This window comes from Chiloscyllium plagiosum, chromosome 35 (genome assembly GCF_004010195.1).
Source record: "Chiloscyllium plagiosum isolate BGI_BamShark_2017 chromosome 35, ASM401019v2, whole genome shotgun sequence".
In the NCBI taxonomy this organism is placed as follows: domain Eukaryota; kingdom Metazoa; phylum Chordata; class Chondrichthyes; order Orectolobiformes; family Hemiscylliidae; genus Chiloscyllium; species Chiloscyllium plagiosum.
Genome location: NC_057744.1, coordinates 29054852 through 29080147, shown reverse-complemented (window position 1 = coordinate 29080147; position 25296 = coordinate 29054852). Strand labels below are relative to the sequence as shown.

Genomic DNA, 25296 nt, shown 5'->3' with positions numbered 1-25296 from the left:
AAACTAGGAGAAAATAGATGATTTAATCAGGCCAAAAATGAATGAAATAGCTCCTGGAATTCTCTGAGGCTGTGCACCTCCATTGCCATTTTCTGTTACTCCAGCTTCGTCAATTTAAGCATGTTGTCAAAAGTTATTTGGCAAATCTGACAGAGTAAAAGGCAACACAAAGCTTGAATGAGCATTGGAGTTCACTTCTGTCAAATATGTGAGGAAAGAATTGCCATCGGTTAGGAAAATCCATGGGGAGCCCTGAATTTATATAAATACATCAGGACGGGTCTATAACTGTGAGCTCCTGTTTATTCTGTTTCTTTAATAAACTAGCAGTGTAGCACTGCACATCCTCTGTGAGTCTCATTTAATACTTTTGACACTATCTCTCGAAGAAAAGTATCCAGTAGTGAGACATGTTTTTTGAAACACTGTTATCTCTCTGTCGGAGACATACTGTGAAAGTTCCAGTTTGTATTAAGAGACAGGCCATGTTCTATTTTGAGCTATTTTCAATCTTGTTTTCCTTTTGGCATGGTTGCTAAGTGGGGTTGAAGATGTTATTGAGACACTGACACAGTGCCAGAGATACTGAAATCCCACTAGAATCCTGTCAGATTTTTAAAGGATATATCATCAAAATATAGCTAAATTTCATAAAATTAAATAGAAAACATAGGACAACTAGCAATTTGCATACTCAACAACAGTATCTGCATTTGAAAATTATACAGCGCACGCCAAATATTTGAAATATTGTTTCTCTCCTGTTACATTCTGTTACTTAAACAATTGCAAGAATTAGATATATGTTTATAACGTGAAAAAACACATCCAAAGTTTATGACCAGACAAAAAAATAGATGCTACGTTAAGGAAGGAAATACTTGTTAAGTGTCAAAAGATCAATCAAATAAATATCAATGATATTTATTGATAGGTGGTTCAAATGTATGAAAATATAGTATAGCATGTGTAAGAAAAATCTTCAGTTTTTGGATGGAGTCAAAATCCAATGTTGGTTTGCTTCCTTGATATGTTGCTGTACAGGACAGAACAGAACTGCTTTGTAACTATGTATATATACAAAGATATTTTTACGAACAAAGTATATTTTTGAAATATAAAAAAAAGACAGATTTAGCAAGAGCATATCCAGATCCTCTATCTAAACTTGTCACCGAAAAGAAGAAAGAAACAAAAAGATAAGCTGCTTTACCACTGTGCAGAAAGATGTAAGCTTATATCCTCAGTAACATACTCAGTAAGTACTCAGTCATAGGAATGACTTAAGTTGTGGGAGAAAATATTGAGTACAGAAGGTGAGCACCTTGCAGAATGGACGTCACCAAGCTCTTGTATCTTTCCCAATAGGTGCTTTAAGAGCTGCATTGAGAGTACACTGTGAACAGGTCAGGAACTCAGCATGCAGGAACTTGCAACAGGGAGTGAATAAGTTCATGAAAATTTACAATAGGAACTCCAGCTTGCAAGACAATATCAGTTCAGAAATACCAAGCACTGTGCAAATCTGCGGGCAGCTTTTTTTTAATATGACAATCTTTTCGAACCTAAATTAATCTTTTCTAATTTTTGGAAAAACTGTTACTGCAGACAAATGTCGCCACAATTGTTTTTTGATAAAAGTGAACATTTCACCTCTTTCTCTCCTTTCTACAACCCCCAATACCATCATCTCAATTTAAATGCAGAAATATCTAGTTACCTCACAAGTTTTCTATATGATAATACCCTTTTGAACACACATGATGGAGTTTTCTCTTTCTCTCTCTGGTTTAATATCGGAGGTCTGAGTTTGATTGAATTAGCTAGGACAGGTTCATTTATTTCTGCAGAGCCTCCTGAGATTGGTGGCCTTTGTGAGTCAGTCAGGTGACTGACACATTGGTTATAGGCATGGCCAGTTCTAAAGAGAACTATTCAGGAGAGGTTTCATTTCAATCAGCTAGGAAATGTTGATTAATTTAGTGAATGCGAATTGGAGAGATCTACCAAGATAGTAAAGGGAAAACGGAGCCACTGCATTCTTCCACGCTTTCCCTGCTCTCCTGCAGGCACTGACTTTTGCTTGCAGGAGACATTAAACCAGCACTGTCTCCGATGGATGCAAAAGTACTCATGAGACTATTTGGAGAAGAACAGGGGAATTCTCCCCAGTGCCCTAATTCAACCCACAACCCATGTCATTGCAACAGATCATCTGGCCATGATCACACTGTCATGTGTGGGACCTTGCTATGCACAGGCTGGCGACCTTGTTCCCTACTTCATCACAGTGAAAACACCTCAAAGTATTTAGTTGGTTGAGTGCTTTGGGATATCCCAAGGTTGTGAAAGGTAATATGCACATGTTTGAACCAGAAATAGAATGTGCTGGAGAAACTCAGCAGATCTGGTAGCATCTCCTGAGCGTAAAACAGAGTTAACGTTTCAATCCAGTGACCCTTTATCAGAACCTTCCAGTCTTTACATTCCACTTGAGATACATAGCTTTCCAATTTTCTTCCAAGACTACCTATGCATCCACTTCTTCCTTTCTCCCTCATTAACTTATCCAGTTGCTTCTGAATTGCATCTGTTGGTGTCAGCTATTCAATTTGGTAGCAAGTTCCACATTCTCCAGGCAAAGATATTTGCCCTAATTCTTTGTTGGATTTATCTTTATAAAATTTACTGACCCTTTTCATCCTCTTAAATTGGACAATTAATGACAGTCTAAGGATTTATGCAAGAACCTTTAATGGTGATTGAGACTCAGCTTCCCACTGTCTTTTCTGGATTAGATATGCATTTTACAGATAATCCCTCCCCTGTTTTCCTTTCTCCTGGTACACCAGAGGTTCAAGCAGTATTGATGGACTGCTGCGCTGTTGGAGATTGAATTTTTTGGATGAAACATTAGAGCTTGTCTATTCTTTCAGCTGGAGGGAAATGATCAGTTGGCACATTACAGCAGAGAGATATAAAGTTCATCCCAGTGTATTCAACTGGTATTTACCCCTCATTTGGGAGTTGGCTTAGCTCATTTGGTTGGTTGGCTGGTTTGTGATACAGAGGAATGCCAACAGTGTGAGTTCAATACGTGCACCATGGGATTACTATGAAGGATTCTCCTTCTCAACCTACCCCTCAGCTGAGGCATGGTAATCATCAGGTTAAACTACCACCAGTCATCTCCCTCTAAAGAGAGAACAATCCTGTGGCCTGGTAAGACTACACTGACTTTATTTTTTTACCTTATTTTTCAACCAATGTCACTGACTCTATGACTCTATGATTAACTTGATCATTATGTCATTGCTATTTGTGCCTTGCTGTGTGAAAATTGACTACTTTATTTCCTACCTTATACACTCAAAAGTGTTTAATTTTTTTATTTATTTCCAGAATAAAGGCATCACTGTCTAGGCCAGCATTTATTGTCCATCCCTAATTGCTCAGAGAGCAGTTGGGAGTCAACCACATTACTGTGGGTCTGGAGTCACATGTAGGCCAGACCAGGTAAGGATGGCAGTTTCCTTCCCTAAAGGACATGAGTGAACAGGATGGGTTTTTCCACTTGACAATCAATTGATGGTCATCGTTAGACTCTTAATTCCAGATTTTTATTGAACTCAAATTCCACCATCTGCCATGGCAGGATTTAAAAAAAGATCCCAGAACATTATATGGGTCTCTGGATGAATAATAATAACTTTGGCGTCACCTCCCCCTAAGGGGCATGTCCTGAGGTTGTGAAAAGTGATACATAATTGCAAATCTTTCTTCCTTTCTTTAGAGTGAAGCAAATGAGAATACCTTCATTTGAGAAACTAACCCTCTGGTTCAATGATACTAATGGGTGCTTTTTTAGATGTCACACTTGCAATATGCAGCTTTCCTCACCAGGAGTACTAATCGAGATATTGTGTGCACCCAGCCAAAACATTTTCCATCTATTCCAAGAAGATGATAAATTGCCTGCCACAGTTTCCCTGAAGATTGCACTTCCAGGGATATGGCTTTCAAACAGGAGTATGCACTGGGGAAAGAAAAAGTAATCTTTAAGCACGTGTGGTTCCCTCCCAGTAGGTCAAAGGTTACTGTACCATGTATTGCAACATCAAGCAATGCAGACTGGATGATTCGAGGTTTGTTCTGCATTGAGCTAACTGATTTGAGGCAAGGTACAGTTGGTTTCCACAATTAGTTTTAAAGTCCCCGGATATGAAATTGGAGCAATAGATTCTGAATCTCAGGGATAGAAGATCTGGGTTCAAAACCCACCTCAGGACTTGACAGTCACAAGAGATGTGTTCTAACATAGCAATCACTTTGACCATCAATCCATAGATATGTGGGTGACAGGTGGTAGAAACAGAAAGTTTCCAGATTAGCCAGTCCCATGGGGCAGCTGCAGTATATCAGTACCCTCATATTAAAAGACGCCATGTGAAGATTCTAGCCACAAGTAAGAACATCCTCACTCTGAGGGATGCCCATACACACACCAAGAAGGGGGTAAATATCAGCCAATTATGCGGTCGCTGTCAAGTTGCCCATCTTCCAGAGTATGTGTGGGGACAGTGGAATTCTCTACCCAGAATTTGGATGCTAGAACACTGAATACATTTGAGGAAAAGAGACAGATTTTTAATTAGTCATGGGTTAAAGTGTTATGGGGAGCTGACGGGAAAGTAGAGTTGAGGCTAAGATGAGATTGGCAATGATCGTATTAAATGGCAGGGCAGGTTGGAGGGTGGGAGGGTTGTTAAATTGCCTACTCCAACTCTTAGTTCTTCATTGAGGAAAGATACTGTCATGTTCAACCACATTCTACTCTAATCTTTAATACCTTAATCACACTGATGGACCAACTGACAATGAGAAGAAACAAAATGGGAATATAACTCACAAAATCATCCAGCACATTTGGAACAGACATATGGAGTCAATACTTTCAGGAAAGCTATTGAGGTTACATTGTATTCGGATGTCCTTTGGCTGAAGAACCCTCGAAGACTTGAGATAATTAGTGGTAGCATTAAACTAGTTAAATTAATGGGGATACATCACATGTTCAAATGATAACACAGATGTAAATATACAAGCTTTAGTGTTCAGGCTCACTTGAGTGAACCAGTCGAGGATGCCTGATAATTGTACACCAGAATCAGGATTTTCTGGAGGGGGGCAGAAACTTGAGGGGATAAGAATATCAGTGGTCAAATGCTCACTGCAATCTTAGTGCCCCATTATTAAACCCATATGTTATAAAGCTACAGGTTCATTTCACATCCATTCTTACATGTTCCTGCAGCAAATGTCTTCATAAGTGGATGCTAAAACTGAAGAATATGTGAAACTACTATGGAATAGGGCAGAAAAGTGCTGACTCCTGATTCTTTAAAAGATGCAATAACTGCACTACAATTCTAAAGCCGAATGCTTCTGCCTATCTCTGCCATCACAGGCACTGTCCCTCCAATCCCACTGAGATGTCAACAGTCCTCCGGTTCTGCCTCATACGCATTCTCAATTTTCATCATATCATTGTTGGCAGCCATACTATCAGCTGTCAAAACTCTAAACAAAGCAATTCCCTCACTAATCCTCTCTGCCTCTGTCTCCTCCTTGAATATGCATCACAAAGACGATCTCTTTGGCAAAGTCTTTGGTCACTTGTCCTAATATGTTCTTATTAAGTTACTTGACGGGACCAAGAGTAACATATTTAAGTTTGGTGATGGCACAAAGCTAAGTAGGAAGGTACGCAATTGGAGGCTCCAAAGCTATGTCAAACAGATAAGTGATTGGCTGAGATGCTGGCACAATTGACACAAATTGTGCAGTGGTAATGATGGTAGAATTGTAAGCATTCACTGGGATTACTCCACTCAAATTGACATTAACACCTTGAGTTACATAGGTGCAGCAGAAAGCAGAAATTCAATGCTGCTATCAACGATTCTATCTTTCTCTGATCAAACTGCAATCAATAGGAAATCAATTCAATTGATGAGCACTTTTGCTCCAAGGAAGTTAATCTCACTGTACAAATGTCTGAAAAGGTTACATCTTGTTGAACACAGTACAGCTAGGTTTTTAATGGCAGCTAGGTGCATTAGTCAGAGGGAAATGGGTCTGGGTGGGTTACTCTTCGGAGGGTCGGTGTGGACAGTCCCTGTTTCCGCACTGTAGGGAATCTAATCTAATCAATTACTGTTAAAAACCCTCATTGGCCCTGACGATTTTGCATTTATGGAAAGTCAAATTTTTTTCATTCAGATCAAAAAAAGTATTTTTAAAGAGATACTTTTTAAAAAGTTTGCTTTTATTTTAGCTTGATCTTAATCCAGTCATAATTTGTTGTACTAACTGAAAATTAAAATTAAAAATGAAGGGTTTTAAGTGACTTGAACTCCTTCATTTGTTGTGTTGGGAAGCTACCTTGTGGTTGGCTGCTAACCCTGCTTGCTGACATCACTTCTGCTGCATGCCTGGAGATCCCCTTGAAGAGGAGCTAGGTTTAAACAGCCATTGGAAAGAGGGAAAATCAAGCCATAGTAATTAGGTGGTGTTTTAAGTCATTTTATTTCAAAATCAGAGGGGAACACCCTGCTTCGTCACTGACTACAAAATCCAGCTCAATGTGGGACTATGTGAAAATATTAAATTTAGCAGGTATATTGGTGAAGCAGGATATTTTGTAAAAGGTGCAAATGCTGAGATTGAAGAGTAATTTAAATGTCATTATACATGAAGCACAGAAAGTTATGAGGCAGTTTCAGCAAGCAATTAGAAACCAAATGGTATGTGACCCATTGTTGTAAAGGATAAGAGTACAAGATTAAGAAGGCTTAACTTCAATTGTCCCAGCCTTTTGCTGAGTCTGTACCTTGAGTACTGTTCAATGTTTTTATCTCCTTATCAAAGAAAGGATATGATTTCCTTACAGATGATGTACCTAAGGTTCATCTCATTAATTTCTGGGATGCAAAGGTTGGTCTAAGAGGGGAATCAAGTAGGTTGCCCCACTATTCTCTAACTGTAGGAGAATCTGAGTGATCTTTTTGAAGCCTGTGAAATTATTAGGAATCTTATCTGGGTAGATGCAGAGAAACTGTACTGTTCACATGGTGAGCCACTGTTAGCATAGGTTCCAAAGTATAAGGATAAAGGGTTGTATATTAAGAACTGAGATCAGGGAGATTTGTTTTCCACTCATGGAGTTGGGAATCTGAATTCAATATGCCAGAGAACTGAGGATGTTCAGTCAATGATTTATTCAAATCTAAGAGTGATAGATTTTTGGGCACTGAGGAAATTAAGGAATATGGGAATAAGATGGAAAGTGGAGCTGTTGCAAAATCTCAGTGATTGGCTTATTAAAAGATGGAGCAGGCTTGATGAAATATACGATCTATTGCAGTTCCCGTGTCTAATGTTCCTTTGGCTTGGTGCTAAATAGTATTTATGGATGTTCCGATGAAGCAATTTGAAATTTGTTCTGTCATGAAAGATATAAGGCCTTTCTCAAGGGCAGTTTGGGATAGGCAGCAAATACATCCCACATTTCTCTCACATTCCATGAATGCCTGGAAAATAAATATTTATTAATCTTATTGTGCCAGCACGATTCTACATGGTCTGTCAGTGCCTTATGGACTGTATTGTCTGGAAATTTTTAAAATATAGAATTCCCAAGTTCACACCAAGATTGAGTCACATGATCCATCACAAACTGGGATTGGTAAAACATAGCAATTTCCCAATCTATTCTCAGAGATAAGTACATCACAGGCAAGTACTCAAACCACATAGTCTGAAAATGCCTTGTCTAAAATAAAAGGCTACTTTTCCCACTTAGCTCAGAGTCTTATATTGCACAAGCGACTGTTATTAAGCTTTTCAACAAACTTTCACCATCAGCAAAATACCGATCACTCTATGATCCTGCTTCTATTCTACCTCTCACTGAGGTTTGGATTTAATAAGGAGATGTGGAGACTAATCTTCTCATACATTACTGGCTGAACTAACCTTTAAGACATTCATCTGTTTCTGCAGCACTTTTCCCTTAGTGGAGTTATGCAGTGTACACTTGCAGATGTCACAAACTGCACTGTACTTTGGCAGTCATACCTTAAGCAGGCAGCTTTGCAGACTGGTCTCAGCTGGAAACCCTTCAAGACCTCTCATCCTCTGTGTATGCTCCTTCCGCCTCCTTTGTGAATGTATCATCCTGTGAACAATGGCAAGAGACAGACGTGGTAATTTGGCGTGCGATCAGTGACACTCCCATTGATTGTCTCCCTTTACCTCCAATATCATGGGCCCAGATGGCTTAATACATAATGTAAGAGAGGGCTGGGGGTTTATAATTGGTTTCCATTGTAACTCAGCCGGTCACGGCCACCCTGTCGCTCTGATCCCCTATTAGCTGCGGGACAAACACTCCTTCTACTTAATTAAGCTCAGCTTTGATGATCTCCTTCTCAATGAGGTTCTGTCCCAAAACCTGCCACTTGCACATGGGCTTCTACCTGTTACCCGTCCTCCCCTTGCTTCTCATTCACCTCCCACTGGGGATCCAGCTGCCAGTGAGTGCAGGGTCCGGAGGGAGCCAAAGTGATGTATGCTGTTTGGAAACAGTCTTTTAAAAAGATGTGCAATGGGATCTTAATATACCCCAACTGCTAATCTGTTTTTGCATGTGTGTCCTCTCCATTATTTAAGCAATTTTGATGTTTGTGGTTTCACTTTTGACTAGCCTTTAAGTTGCAATTACTCTGTTTGCAGTAGATGGGAGTTGGATGGGAGCATATGTTTGAGTTATTGTAACCTCTGCTGATCTGCCAGTTATAATTAGGGTATCCAGCTTCTCCCCATTGTTAGGAAGTTCTTTGAACATTGATTTTATTTGTTCTTTTGCTGTTTGGCTGACAATTATTTGAACATCTTGGCTCAATTATAAAATGAAAGGACTGTTGAATTTGACTTACCTTTTTTGCAATTTTTTCATCATCAGCAAATCACTTAATGTTGAATCTCACCATTAGACCTCAGAAGAGCTCATCTTAAATGTAGAATCTCACCATTGGAAGTCTATATAAAACTGAATTGCTCCATTAGGACAGCCTTTAAAGCAATACCATCTCCACGGATAAGGCTGCTTTTAACTTTAAAAGCTAGATTCTCCCCCATTGGTCGGGGCAACAAGGCACTGACTCATGTATCTTTGTAGCTAACCCAGTGACCTTACATTGCAACCTCTCATGGTACATTCAGGATAATATTGTTTCATATGGGGCTACTACCATAGTGAGGAAGGGAAAATTAATATGGGAATAATCTTTAAAGCTGATTTATGCACACAGATTATTTGATACAATCATGGAATAATACTGGGCAAAGAAAATGAATGAATAGACTAACAATAGGCACTAAGGGCAGGGGAGCCTTGATAAAATGGCAGTAATGATGAGACACATTGTCAAAATGTTGTCTGATGCTTGAAGGCATAAGGTGAGGAGGAATTTAGTAAAGCAGTCAGTGCAACTTCCGTCACCCTATAAATTGCTAGAAAGTGCAGCAAGAAATGCAATGACCATACAGGGGTGACTAAGGCAAGTGAGGACACTGTTGGTAATCTGCATTTCAAAGCACCAGGTCAAATTCATTACCTGGGTTTAAGGGAAATGCACGTCTGTGAAAAGAAAGCTCTGCAAACACTTGAGTGACATCTGAATGCATTTTTTGCGCTCTGAACTCACAGAGCCCATCACACACATTCTGCTTGTATTGAAGGACAATGGATTTAAAGAGACAACATGGTAGCACCTCTCAGCAACATGTGACACATATGCTTACATGGGACAAAAAACAGGTGTATGTACAATTCATAATCTTTAGTAATATGTTCTGTTCTTGCAAATGAAAGGTCCCGAACAAATATTAAATGAGAACTGCAAATTGGAGAGTGGCAGTGATTTTGAGTGGAAAGAAATGGTACCCTCTTCACACTCTGTTTTCCTGTGCTGATACAGGACTTTAGGGATCTATGGACTTGTACACTAAGGTCCCTATGTTCCTCCGCACTCCTTAGGGACCCATTGTGTATAACTGTTCCTTATTAGATCTCCCAAAGTGCATCATCTCACTCTTACCAGGATTAAGTTCCACCTGCCATTGTTCTGTCCAATTTACCAGTGGATCAATATCAGATTTTAGCCTGAGACCATTCTACTCACCATCAACAATAATCCCAATTTTCATATCATCTGAAAGCTTATAAGTTAAATCTTCTACGTTGACTTCCAAGTCATGAATGTACATAACAAACAGCAAGGGTTCTAGCACTGATCTATGTGATACACTGCTGGTCACAGATTTCAAATTACAAAAGCATCCCTTCACCACCACCCTCTGCCTCCTAATTGCAAACCATTTTGGATCCAGTTTGTCCATCTGCCTTCACATCCTATCAGTTCTTATCTTTTGGACCAGCCTTCCATGGGGGACTTTGGCAAAGGCCTTACTGAAATCTAGCTAAACCACATCAACTGCATTACTCTCCATCAATATATTTAGTCACATTTTTAAACAAAACTCAATTAAATTAGTAGGAGAGGATCTCACTCTAACGAATCCATGCTAATAAATCTCTGCTTTTCCAAAGATTAATCCAGTCCTTCAAAACCTTTTCTAAAAATTTTCCTACCATTTGACCTCAGACCAACTTGTTTGAAGTTAGCTGCCCTTCCCGGCTGCCCTTCTTAAACAAAGGAACCTCATTGCTTCCTTCAGTCATCTGGCACTTCTCCTGTGATCAGCAAAGTACTAATTATCTCTGCTGGGATCCCAGCAATCTCCTCCCTTGCCTCCCCATAGTAGTCTGGGATATATCTTATTTGGTCCTCGGTCTTTATGCACCTTTATGCCTGCTAAAACATCTAATATTTCCTCTTTATTAATTTTAACATTCTAAAACCTTACCATCCCAACTGATATCCTCAGCTACAATGTCTTCCTCCTCTGTGAATACAGATGAGAATTATTTATTTCAGACCTCACTGGCTCCATGCACAGGTTGCCCCTTAGGTCTCTAATAGGTCCCACATTTTCTCCAGTAATCCTCTTACTGTCAGTATACTTATAAAAAACCTTGAAGTTTTCCTTGATCCCTTCTGCCAAAGATATTTCGTGGCCCCTCTTTGCCCTCCTAAGATCCTTTATAACCAAGTTTCTACACTCTATACTTTTGAGGATCCTCCCCTACTTTTAATGCACTGTAGCTGACATATGCTTCCTTCTTTAATTTAAAAATCACATAACACTGGGTTATAGTCCAACAGGTTTAATTGGAAGCACTAGCTTTCAGAGTACTGCTCCTTCATCAGGTGGTTATAGAAAGAAGTAGAGAGAAACTGACCACAGAAATGGAAGGATTGAGAAACAGAGGAAATATGGCGCAAAACCTTTTATGCAGCATTGGATTAGGAACTAGAATGCATGCCTAACAATATGGTGATTCAAAACTGTGATTCAGAAAGAGTGGTAAGGGCGTGGAATGCCCTACCTGCTAATGTAGTCAACTCAGCCATATTAGGGAGATTAAAAAAATCCTTAGATAAGCACATGGATGATTTTGGGATAGTAGGGGGATGAGCTGGGAATAGTTCATAGGTCGGTGCAACATCGAGGGCTGAAGGGCCTGTTCTGCACTGAATCGTTCTATGTTCTATGTTCTAAAATGTAGATAGCACCTTTCTAATCAAAGCACCTTACAACCAATTAAGTACGTTTGAAGTTTAGTCACTGGTGTAATGGAAGAGACATTACTGCTGAATTTGCTGTTTTGTCTTTCTGCACTGTAACCCTTTTGTGATTCTATAAGTTTGACATAACAAAGTTATTCATACATTCCTTTCAGCCATGAGGAATAAACATGAATCAGAATGCTAATGAGACCTCCCCTGCTCTTAAGAATAGTGTCATATCTTTCTCCTCCAGATGAAAGAATAGGCAGTTTCAATTCTGGCTTTCAAAAGGGAATTGGACAAGGTCCTGAAGTGAATATAAAATATGCAAGGCAAGGTATTAGGAAAGTTTGGAAAAATGGGATGAGTTACATTCCTTTTGCAGAGCATGGCCAAGGCCTCATCAAATGACCTCGTCCTTTGCCTTAACCATTTGATGAAGCTATGATTTTCTCCTTGTAAAAAGCAGCATTTGGCAAATTCCACTGGAAAGTAAAGGAAAAAAGTCCATCCCAAAGTAATCTACATAAAATATCCTGAGCATTTCCCAAACTCCAGCCTGTTCACTAATTCTTGTAACTCCTGAGAAGTGCATTGATGTATCAGTGTGAAACTTAGCTTCAGAGACAAGATACTTTGCAGTATTTTTTATTCATTCATGGGATGTGGGAACCACTGCAAGGGCCAATTTATTGCCCAAGACTGATTATCCATGAATGGGTAGCTTGGCCATTTTTAAAGAGTAAGCCACATTGCTGACCATATGAGAATATCCAATAAGGAAAGTTAAGATCTGGTATGTGGTCCTTCAGCTTCCTGCATTTCTAATTTTCTTGCATAGACTCATAGAGTCAGAGATGTACAGCAGGGAAACAGACCCTTCGGTCCAACCCGTCCATGCCGACCAGATATCCCAACCCAATCTAGTCCCACCTGCCAGCACCCGGCCCATATCGCTCCAAACCCTTCCTATTCATATACCCATCCAAATGCCTTTTAAATGTTGCAATTGTACCAGCCTCCACCACTTCCTCCGGCAGCTCATTCCATACACGCACCAGACTCTGCGTGAAAAAGTTGCCCCTTAAGTCCCTTTAAAATGTTTCCCCTCTCACCGTAAACCTATGCCCTCAAGTTCTGGACTCCCCCACCCCAGGGAAAAGACTTTGTCTATTTATCCTGTCCAAGCCCCTCATAATTTTGTAACCTCTATAAGGTCACCCCTCAGCCTCCAACACTCCAGGGAAAACAGCCAAAGCCTATTCAGCCTCTCCCTATGGCTCAAATCCTCCTCCAACACAAATGACCTGGACAATCCCCATCACTGTTTGCAGTTTGTTGTGACAAAATTTCTTACATTACAACAGTGACTACATTTCATAAGTAATTCATTGGCTGTGAATTACTTTGGGACTATCACAACAGGTGCTATGTAAATACAAGTTCCTCTTTAACCTAAAAGGATGACATTGAAATACAGCTCAGTATGAATCACTACTGCAAACTTATCTTTAATGTCTGAAGACATTCCTCTGGCAATGTCTTTCATGTTTCTGGAATTGTCAGTTATTGTTTAAGTGCTGCCAGATTGTGGAACAAAGTGCATTGCCTGTGCACAGTTCAAATGAAGTGAAGATCTATAGTTCTTTTGGCCTTTGAGTTCAAAGCCTTTTAACTTGGACTTCCAAATGGCACCCAATCCAGAGCCAAGGTCATTTTGATCAATTTGTGTTTAGAATGTGAAGCTCAAATATTGTTCAATAAACAATGCAAAAATGATAGGTGAGATTAAAATCCACTCAAAACCCATTCCCCTAGCCAGTGTTAAAATTGGGCCCATTAAGTCAGACAGTTTGAGAATAAAACAAATACTTTAAAATACATTTCGACCAACATAGCATCAGCAACACAATCTATAAAATGCATCTGTTTCTGCAGACTAACTTCTTACAAATGGTTCTTATTCAGCTTGAAGCATACAAGACTCAACCATAGCAACTGAATGACAACTAGTCAGCAGGAATTTAAAAACAAGAGCTAGAAATAAATTGCAATTATCAAACACCTATGTCAATCCCAGGACATTCCAAACTGTTTCACTGCCAATTAAATATTTTTAAAGTATGGTAACTGTTGTAATATATGAAGCGTAAATAGATTTTTCGCTTTTTATAAATTTTTGAAGTTTCTAGCACAGATATTTTGTTTTCCCGATGTACCTATATACAGGGATTGATAGTTCCAGTGAATTTGGCAAATGGGGGCCTTCCAGCATTTCCCAAACCTACTGCTTCTGAGTTTAATGGTGTGCAATGTTGAGAAAGATATAGGAAATCAATGGCTAACAAATCCTGTTTTCCAGATTGCTTTTGGCTATTTCCACATGTGGTGGTCAGCAGTCAATTCTGGCCAAGAATCCTGATAAATTCTGGCTTTCAGTGTCCAGCAGGATTGCTATTTGTTAATGCATAAGTAAGCTTGTATTTATTATCAAGACTCAATGAGTTAGTTCCATGTAATCACCTCTTTCTTATTTACTGATGTACTTTGTCTCTAGTGCTCTTGAATGTCGCATTACTCCCATAGACACATCTCTCAGGGGTGTTTGCTGGGCTCAACTGCCTTGTAAACAGCACTAAGCAGTGCTAAAGGTTAGGGCCAGGGTTGGGATCAGTATTGAACTTAGACTATTTACTGTGTCAGCCTTAGGGTCAAGTTCAGAGTCAATTCATTTTCCATTTTTTTACTGAACTGCTGGAGGCCATCAGCCCATGACGTAAAAATATTAAGAAACATTTTACAATAAATTCCTGATGTTGTTTTCTTTGATATAGTCACAGAGTTGTCAGAAAAAAAATGTTATTAAATCCTTGAAGTGTTTAGGTCACTGTTTAAAACTAAAGGATAGAGATGTGAAGAATTCTTTTCTCATAGAGGCTCATGAGTCTTTGGGACTTTCTCCCTCAAAAGGTGGTGAAAGCAAAGTCCTTGAACATATTGAAGGCAGAGGCTGATACATTCTTAATAAGCAAAGGAGTGAAAGGTGGGAATGCAAAGTAATCAAGTCAGCTATGATCATATGGAATGGAGGAGCAGACTCAAGGGGCCTCCTGCTCTGAATTCAGATATTTGTATGATTCTTTGAAATAGACTATGAGAAGCAATAATGCTATACCTCACTTACTTTATGAATAATATTACAGGCTGTCTCACCTCTGCTGTCAGCTTTATTACAACATCACAAAGTAATTGAAGGGAAGAAGATTACCTTGATTCATGTATCCAAAAAGATTCTAAATTACACTGTGGAATGCAATCTTTGCTAAATCACTGCAATGTTTACGGATGCTTGTATCTGCTTATAAGTCCATTTATGTGTTCACACTATTTTTATGAAGAAGGACTTCCTGACATATCTCCAATTGCTTATAGAAGGGGTGTTGGTGATAACTTTATTTCTTTATTTTTCTGTTTTTGTACTTGGAAGGCTGTGGTGCTGAACTTTTTAACTTATTTCTTTATTTTTGTACTTCCGTAACAAAAACTTTGTACTGCGATACTTTTTACCTAAGATGGCACCAAACATGGCAATATTATACACTTTTCACTATACTCTTGTACCCTGGACTTGAGTATACTCATAACAATAAAAATTAAATCTAATGAGATGGACCCACCATAAACTGTGGACGGTAAAGCCAATCTCCATCAGCTTTAATTTCCACAGATTCCAACGATCAACATCTGGTGTCAGAGACGTTTTCAGTTAGATTCTGCATGCATCAAAGAAAATGTCAGTCCACAGCATAAACAGAGTCATGGCAGAACACAAAGCTGAACTGACACTTCCTGAAGCTCTAATCAAGAATAAAATCTGAACGTTGTAGATGTTAAACTCTAGGTGTGAAGCACTAGGTGTCAAGTTAGTCCAGTTCAGCAGGCATTCCCAAGAAAAGAGAGAAACACTGACATTCCTATGGCAACTTGAATGACCTGATACCTTTTGCAGTAATGTGTCAGCATTGCTTTTCTCTGCATGTGTTGCGAATATGTGTGGACCATTTTAATATTTTTATTTTACCTGTAAAGTCACTGTTAAATGGAGGAATGTAATACAAATACTTGCATAAATCAAGTTACAACTGGTAATTTATCAGTTTTACATCTAAAATTATTTGGACAATCACCTTTGAATTTTTGTTTAAGTTTTAGAGAACCAGTCCAGCTGATTGAGATGAAAACTTCATTTTTCAGTAGCTATTAAGTGGCCAAGCAAAGTGTGGTAACTAGTGTCATGGGTGGTTTGGGGGACAAAGATGGATGGGGAGAGAGATAAGATTAGATTAGATTAGATTACTTACAGTGTGGAAACAGGCCCTTCGGCCCAACAAGTCCACACCGACCCGCCGAAGCGCAACCCACCCATACCCCCATATTCACCCCTTTTAACCTAACACTATGGGCAATTTAGCATGGCCAATTCACCTGACCTGCACATCTTTGGACTGTGGGAGGAAACCGGAGCACCCGGAGGAAACCCACGCAGACACGGGGAGAATGTGCAAACTCCACACAGTCAGTCGCCTGAGTCGGGAATTGAACCCGGGTCTCTGGCGCTGTGAGGCAACAGTGCTAACCACTATGCCACCGTGCCGCCCACACGGGGGCACAGATAAGAAACGCAAAGGCATGATGAAAGATGTTGGGTTAAAGGATACTTTCAAATGTGGCAAATGTTCGGTATTTAGGGTGACAGGCGCAAAACTATGGAGAAAAATGACTGAAAACTCTCCAGACTCTACTGGTAACTGCAAATTACTGCCAATCTGCATTCAGCAGCCACCCACATCCAACCTTTATCTGCTACTTCTTTAAACATCATACTACCCTTGGCCAGCACCATAGCTGATTGATCTCTCTCGCTCTCTCTTGTAACGTGTGATCATCTCTGGAGCAGTGATGGTGTCTGCAATTTGTTGGTAGTATACAATTTCTACAGCTCTACCAGCAGCTTCTTTCGCCAGAAAGATGGTAATTGTTGCACTCCAACTGCACTGGGACAAAATCTCAGCCTCTACGTTAGATGCGGAATGGGGCACCAGTAGAAGCTGACAAGTATAATAATAATAACCAACTGGATAAGGAAAGATGCCAGTGGCATCACTTTAGGTGATTTGAAGTTGACAGAGGATAAAGTGTGCAGTCAAGAAAGAAAGTTTTAGCACAGTGCAATCTGGGCACGGCAAAGACACAAAATAGATGTTAACATGAGTCTATGTAAAAGAGGGATGAAACAGTGCACTGTTTCAGAAGTAAAAGCAGGCGGTCCTGTTTGCTTGGGGCATGGGACTCAAAGCTCAGCTCAGGGTGGAGCAGAACAGAGAGATTAAATGAAACTGTTCATAGCTTCACAACACTGGTGCCCTAAGGCAAATGCTCATTGGAGGTTACAACTGACCTGTGATATTCCCAATATGATGATGTTGACAGCAAGATCAAAGTGAAAAAATTCTTGCCTTCAGAAAAGATAACTTCAAACATTCTCAGATGCAACACAGTACAGTTCAAAGCTCTCAGGTGTGTTCCAGATAAATTGAGCATCACTTGCCACCTCTTTAATGTTAACAGTGAATACATAATGTTAGTTTTACTCTCTCTTGCTTAGTATTGATCACATTAAACTGTCTACTTTCTATTCTGTTTGAACATATGGCATTAACATTTTACATGCAAACTTTTTAAAATGTTGACATTTATTTTGCTATTCTCTTGTGTGCAGAAATCAAAGTTTGAGATAACATGATTTCTTTTTCTTTATTTAGGAATTAGAAACCCCCAGGATCTGACAGACTCTTTCAGACAGCTTTCTACAATAAAAGCAAAGTATCACAGATGCTGAAAATCTGAAACAAATGCAAAGAATGCTGAAGAAAGCCAGCAGGCCTGGCTGCATATGTGGAGAGAGAAACAGAGTTGACATTTCAAGCAGAAATTTTCCACTGGTGTGCCGTGAAATTCTCAGGAATTTGCCACTTGCATATTGTTGTCTGATACTGTGTGTGTGTAGAGATTCATCACCTGCACATATGTAGGACCAAACATTTGTTCTGAAATGAAACTGCACATGCACAGTAAACTGGCCTGCCTGCCTGGATACATTTCCACATTACCATGAATTGTAAAGTGAATATCTTTTAGAACTTTTGTTTTTACATATACCACCCATCTAAATCTTAAATTTGAAGAAGAAAAGCATTAAGTTTCATGTCAAAAGAGGTGCTGCCTCTGCTAATTCAGTCAATGAAACATCTGAACCCAAAGGGAAAAAAATAAGAACTTTCCAGAGACAGTATAATGAGAGTTGTCTGAATAGGAGATGCCATCTGTCCTTCACCTGAATGTCTCATCTTCAGAGAGAAGTTGATAAACACTGTGATGGCACCAAGTGACTTAAAATGCCATTCACTGATGAAACATCCATTTCTTGTGAACAAACAGATTCAGTACTTCAATAGTTTGGGAGGACAAAACATTAAGCAGACACAATGTCTGATGAAGTGCATGTTGGTATTGGGATAAATCTCAAGAGGCTAGTTACTTGGTGGCTGAGCTTGTGGCAATATCAAGGAAGTCCCATACCATTGAGGGAACATTAATCATGCCGGCATGCTAAAAAAAAGACAGAGGTGTGATGTCAGGAGCTGATGCTGCAAAAGAGATCAACAAAATTCCACTCTTTGATAATACAGCAAATTTACTACAAGTCACCTGATATTGAAGAGGTACTGCAAAAGAAGGTAGCTACGAGCCAGATGTTACTTTGTAGGATGACAAATCCATTGATATAAGCAGATACTGCCAGCTGTTCAGTATGCTGAATAGAATTCCATTTAGGAGAATTTCTTCTTCGAGAAGGAGCTTCTGAGTCAAGCTACTGGTGAAGAAATATTTTGGGTAACAGATACTTAGCTGAGGAGAAGAAATCTTACCTGGGCCATATGTTGAAGCAGTTGCACTGATAGAACAAAGAGTTTCTTTACAGCTCTTGTAGCCAAAACAACATGACCCGAGTCAACTACAGTACTACAGCAATCCATGAAAATCATGAATTATATAAAATCATGCCCATGGAAATAACATTTTGTTGACTATTTTGTGTGCCAAAATGGGGGCTAAGCGTCAAAGTTAACTGAAGTACAATGATTAGTGCGGGGAATGTTTCTGTCCCCAGTTCATGACTTCCAGAGAGAGAACTGACAGTTTTCAACAATGCCTGACCTGCCATTAAATGTTACTGTAGTTATTGGAACGAGGTCAGCCAGGCGGATCTCATAAAATGTGAGTTCCCTGATTGGGACTGTTAGTCTGGTCCAATCAGGGAGTCCTGGCTGACATATAATAAAAGAGTATCAGGGGCTCTGTTCGCTCTAGGAGCCAGCTCTGAGCTAGCTAAGTCACTCCAAAGCTAATACTTATGAACAAACCAATTGGACTATAACCTGGTGTTGTTTGATTTTTAACTATATTCAAACATCTCAAGGCACTGCAAAAGAAATTTGAATTCTCCTCCCCACTCAAAAACTATGGAAGACAATGACTGGATAAGTGGTCCATTTAGTTCACTGACTTCTGCTTCATCACAAAAACTGCCATTAAAAGAAAAAGAGGAATATGCAGAGCCATGGATAGATTGCACAATGAAGCTGAAATGTGAAGAGGTATCTTCGTGCGTGAGTGACTGTGGTGCATGAATATCTGATGATCTCTGACTATGGTATTGCTGTAGAGTCATAGAGGTTTACAGCACAGAAACATAGCCTTTGGCATATGTTTGCCATTTGCGATAATATATCTCTGCAAGCTTGCATTTTCAATACTGGCATACATATATAACAGCAGAGAGTGCTTGGCAGTGGAGCAAGATTTGCTGGTAGCCCTCTCGTCAATTCCTCCCCAGATCAGAAAGCTCTGCGCACACTGGCAGATCCAGGTTTTTTTCTACTAACCTGATAAATTGAAATTTAATCTACTTTGTAATTTTCTCTGATCCTTTGTTTGTGAATAATTAAAATAGTTGAGTTGAGCAGATTTTCTGTCTGTGCTTACAGTCGAAGGTGGTGTATTTTTGCTGGTTGCATGTAAATGTAACGTTTATGAGCAATCAATTCAGCTGAGAAAGGTCGAGTGTGCCATGGAGCTGTTTGTCTAACTGAAGAGTGCCACATTACTGAAAAGGCTGGGAACCATTGGTTTTGATTCCAGTATAATTCTTCTTCAGAATGCTGAAATCCTCATTGACAATTACACTATTTTGCCTTTCAATAAAATAAATTTGTTTTCTGTTGCAACTCCCCTTTTTATTGCAAGATTCCTCACGAGTTTATATCGAACACCCTTTGGCAGGTTTGTGAAATTCATGTAGGTAATGTCATTCGGGTATGATTTTAATCCATTTCAGGTATAGGCACATAACCTCTTTGAAAGGGTGATCAGTAAAAATTCAACTATTGAATGTAATAATATTATGAAACTATAGGGAACACATACCAACCTAAAGTGACTGGCACCATTCTGCTTTCAACTCTCAGTCGACCCAATTTATTTAAAATATTCTTTGAACAATTAGCTTTAAGCACAAATGGTCCTTGGCTAATTACATTTTAAGATTTGACTTTGATTTTAGCTCTGCTTGGACAATTTGTGGAAAGCTTTTTCTTCAAGGTGCATATTAAGCCATAGAGTGACAGTGTCATATAGCACAGAAACAGGCCCTTTGGTCCAACTCATCAATGCTGACCAAATTTCCCAAACTAAACTAGTCCCATTTGCCTGCATTTGGCCCATAACCCTCTAAACCTTCCCTATTCATGAGGTATAGCATTAAATTGGAGACAGTTCAGAAATGATTTACCAAGACATTGCTGGGAATAACGGTTTTACATTGGAAAAATAGGCTGGACAGGCTGGGAATGTTTTTCACATGGGTAGTTATAGGGGTAATCTTGAAGAGGTCTATAAAATCATGAAGATCACAGATAAAGTGAATAGCAAGGGTCTTTTCCCTAGGGTAGGAGAGTTCAAAACTATGAGGCATATTTTTAAGGTGAGAGAAAAAAGTTTTTAAAAAAGACACGAGGGACAATTTTTTTACACACAGAGTGGTTCGTGTGTGGAATGAACTGCCATAAAAAGTGGTGGGTGCAGGTACCGTTACAACAGTTAAAAGACATTTGGATAAGTACATAAAAAGGAAAGGGTTGTAGTGATATGGACCAAACACAGACAAGAGGGACTCGTTTAGTTTAGGAACATTGGGCGGCATGGTGGCACAGTGGTTAGCACTGCTGCCTCACAGCGCCAAAGACCCGGGTTCAAAAAGGAAAGGGTTGTAGTGATATGGACCAAACACAGACAAGAGGGACTCGTTTAGTTTAGGAACATGTTAGGCATGGACTAATTGGACCGATAGGTCCATATTGTATGACTTTACCCGTCCAAATGTGTCTGAAATTTTATTAAAGTGCAATTTTTGGATAAAACAAGAAGTTTTAAATTACCTTCCAGGCTCATGACCACTACAATCTAGAAGGACAAGGGCAACAGATACTTCCTCCCTAAAAGCAATTTGGATCTATCTGCAGCACATGAACTGCAGTGGGGTTCAAGAAGACAGCTCACCACCACCTTCTCATGGGCAACTAAGGACAGGTAATAAATGCTGGCCAGCTACCTATGCCAAAATCCCCTGAGTAAAAGAATTCTGTCTTTTAATTGTCATTTGATTACCCTGAGGTGCAAATTCTGTGCTATCAACCTAAGGGTTCTTGATGAGCAACCCGGGCCCAGCCCAACATTTAGCATTGAATTTCTTTCCATTGGAATAGTATTACTAGGTCTCCATTAGGGTTTAAAAGAGGGAATGAACAGGTAAACACCATAAGACCATAAGACCATAAGACATAGGAGTGGAAGTAAGGCCATTCGGCCCATCGAGTCCACTCCGCCATTCAATCATGGCTGATGCGCATTTCAGCTCCACTTACCAGCGTTCTCCCCGTAGCCCTTAATTCCTCGAGACAACAAGAATCTATCAATCTCGGCCTTGAAGACATTTTGCGTCCCGGCTTCCACTGCACTCCGTGGCAATGAATTCCACAGGCCCACCACTCTCTGGCTGAAGAAATGTCTCCGCATTTCTGTTCTGAAATGACTCCCTCTAATTCTAAGGCTGTGTCCACGGGTCCTAGTCTCCTCGTTTTACTGAAACAATTTCCTAGCATCCACCTTTTCCAAGCCATGTATTATTTTGTACGTCTCTATTAAGTCTCCCCTTAATCTTCTAAACTCCAACGAATACAATCCCAGTATCCTCAGCCGTTCCTCATATGTTAGACCTGTCATTCCAGGGATCATCCGTGTGAATCTCTGCTGGACACGTTCCAGTGCCAGTATGTCCTTCCTGAGGTGTGGGGACCAAAACTGGACATAGTACTCCAAATGGGGCCTAACCAGAGCTTTATAAAGTCTTAGTAGTACATCTCTGCTTTTATATTCCAACACATTACAAAATGGAGAAACTGGAAATGTGCTTCTGTCAGAAACTCCTGGTTTATAATTACTTTCCAATGTGAGGGAGGCCAAGAATCTCTGGCCTCTTCTAATTGATAGACAAAATAACATGAGTGAGCAATGCATCAGAAAAGGGAAAAAATCCATGTAAATCTATTTATCAATAACAGGTTTAAAAATCTTTCATTTGCATGCACCACAATTCATCTATAAATCAAACTTTCTGTTATTACATTTTTATTATCACTATAAATTCTTGTTCAGAGAAATGTCTGTGTAAAATTGTGGCACTGTAGTTACAATGTCCCACCAGTAGTGACAATAGCATGCCTCATTTATGTTGTTTCCAGCTCCATGGTTCCTATTGCAGTATAACTCCAATGATCCAACCGATGTAAATCCTCTGCATTCTAAATAACAATATTTTAAAGTATCAAAACACAGCAGAATTTATAATATTAACATGAGGACTGAATAATATCTCTCGGTCTCAGGTCAATTATTCCACTTCATTTGTAAAATCTTCTCAGCCTCCAGTCTCTGGGTACAATGTCACAGATTATTAGCTCACAATATTGTAAGATTTTTGCAAAGAGCAAACATTTCTTAAAACATTCCATCTAATTTCTATCATACTTTATCACACTTTAAATGCCACATTTAAGTAATCACTCTTCAATATAGTCCCTGATTCAGATGAACATAGCCACAGGAGATCTATTAGAATAAAGCCAATATGTGTAGTCAAGTTTACAAATGTATAAATGCATGTAATAATACAAATGTATAACTGCATAAGCAGTTATTCTCTAATGTACAGGCATTGTTATTAGCTCCTAGTTTTATTCCTTTCTTTGTCAACAGACTTCTTAATGACAGTCAAGTCATTAACACATGCAACTTTTGCATCATAAACTTGTGAATATTTCAAAGCGCCACTATCTGTTAATTTCTACACACCTTATGTTGAGTGGTCTCCTTTCTTCCAATGTTTGAGGAGTCTGTTGAGCAAATCTTATTTACCGACACTTAGATGAAAGAAAGGGGTCATTTCAAGTTCAATTACAAGTTTGTTTTGAACTTGTTTTAGTCTTGGAGATGATTAAAAGGATTTTTTTTGCAGCAGACCCTGCTCAAAAATAATTTGTCACATATCACCTATTGCATCTAGCCATTTCTTGCAAGAAGGCAAATGGTTGTCAGGTCCTTAATACTAGAAGTAACATCAGTTAACAGTCCCATTGCGCATATTTCAAAATCTGCTGTTCACCACTTTAATAATTATATTGCTCTTAACTCCTCAACTGGTTTGGTGTTCCAGACAAATGGAGTTTCAGTGATCACTTTTCTCACATACCTAGAGAGACGCTCTTTAGTTGGTAGTATTTTCAGATTAAAGAAGCAACAAATTAGATTAGATTACATTACAGCGTGGAAAGAGGCCCTTCGGCCCAACAAGTCCACACCGACCCGCCGAAGCGCAACCCACCCATGCCCCTACATTTACCCCTTACCTAACACTACGGGCAATTTAGCATGGCCAATTCACCTGACCTGCACATCTTTGGACTGTGGGAGGAAACCGGAGCACCCGGAGGAAACCCACGCAGACACGGGGAGAACGTGCAAACTCCACACAGTCAATCGCCTGAGGCAGGAATTGAACCTGGGTCTCAGGCGCTGTGAGGCAGCAGTGCTAACCACTGTGCCACCGTGCCGCCCAACAATGCTTCAACAAATTTAAGGAAGAGATAGACAAATCTTTAATTACTAATGGGTTGGAGGGCTATGGACAGTGGGCAGGAAATTGGAATTGATGCAGAGATAAGATCAACCATGATCATATTGAATAGTGGTACAGGCTGGAGAGGCTGAATTGCTTACCCATATTCCTAGTTAGAGTCATAGAGTCAGAGAGTTGTACAGTGCAGAAATAGACCCTTCAGTCCAACTCATCCACGGTGACCAGATATCCTAGATTAATACAGTCTCATTTGCCAGCATTTGACTCATATATATCTAAATCCTTCCTATTCATATACCCATTCAGATGTCTTTTAAATGTTGTAGTTGTACCAATCTCCACCACTTCCCCTAGGAGCTCATTTCATACATTTATCATCCTCTGTGTGAAAAGGTTGCCCCTTAGGTTTCTTCTACATTATTTTCCCTGTCTCCTTCCCTATGCCCTCCAGATTCGGACTTCCCAACCCTGGAAAATAGACTTTGGCTATTCACGCTATCCATATCCCTCACGATTTTGTAAACCTCCAAATGGTCACCCTTCAGCCTCCAGTGCTCCAAGGAAAATGGCCCCAGTCTATTCAGCCTCTCCCAATAGCTCAAATCCTCCAACTCAAGCAACATCCTTGTCAATATTTTCTGAACTCTTTCAAGTTTCACAACATCTGTCCGATAGCAGGGAGTCCATAATTGAACACAATCTTTCAAAAGTGGCCTAACTAATGTCCTGTACAGCCTCAAGCTGACCTCCCAACTCCTATACTCAATGCACTGACCAATAAAGGCAAGTGAACCAAATACCTTCTTCACGACCCAGTCAACCCATGACGTGACCTTCAAGGAACTGCACTGCAAGTTCTCTTTGTTAGGCAACACAAAAATGTTGTTCTTATGTTCTTGTATTGCTCCAGTTCACAGAAATCACACCATAACAATGAATGCTGTGTTATTGTTTGGAATAATAGTTGTAATGTTGGAGTTCATTAAAATGTCTAATAATGGATATTTAAGAATGGAAAGAGGATTGTAGCTGTTTCACTATTTGATATGAAAGGTCACCTTTTTGCTAATTGCTGGTAAGGTTATGCCAGAAAGGACAAGAAGGACATTCTGAAGTTCAACACCACATTGATCAAAGCAACCTGCTTGATTGACACCCCCTTCAAGGTTCACACCTTCAAGGTTCACACTCTTCACCACTGACACACAGTAGCAACAGTGTGTACTG

General features: G+C 39.6%; 1 long non-coding RNA gene across 1 annotated transcript in view; it reads right to left on the bottom strand.

Annotated features, from left to right (window-relative positions):
* The window catches only part of LOC122540721, an 82312-nt gene that overhangs the window by 15697 nt on the left and 41319 nt on the right, over positions 1-25296 (bottom strand). Inside the window, exon 2 of the long non-coding RNA XR_006309391.1 lies at positions 8140-8239. This is a non-coding gene — a long non-coding RNA (uncharacterized LOC122540721). The remainder of the gene's footprint in view (positions 1-8139; positions 8240-25296) is intronic.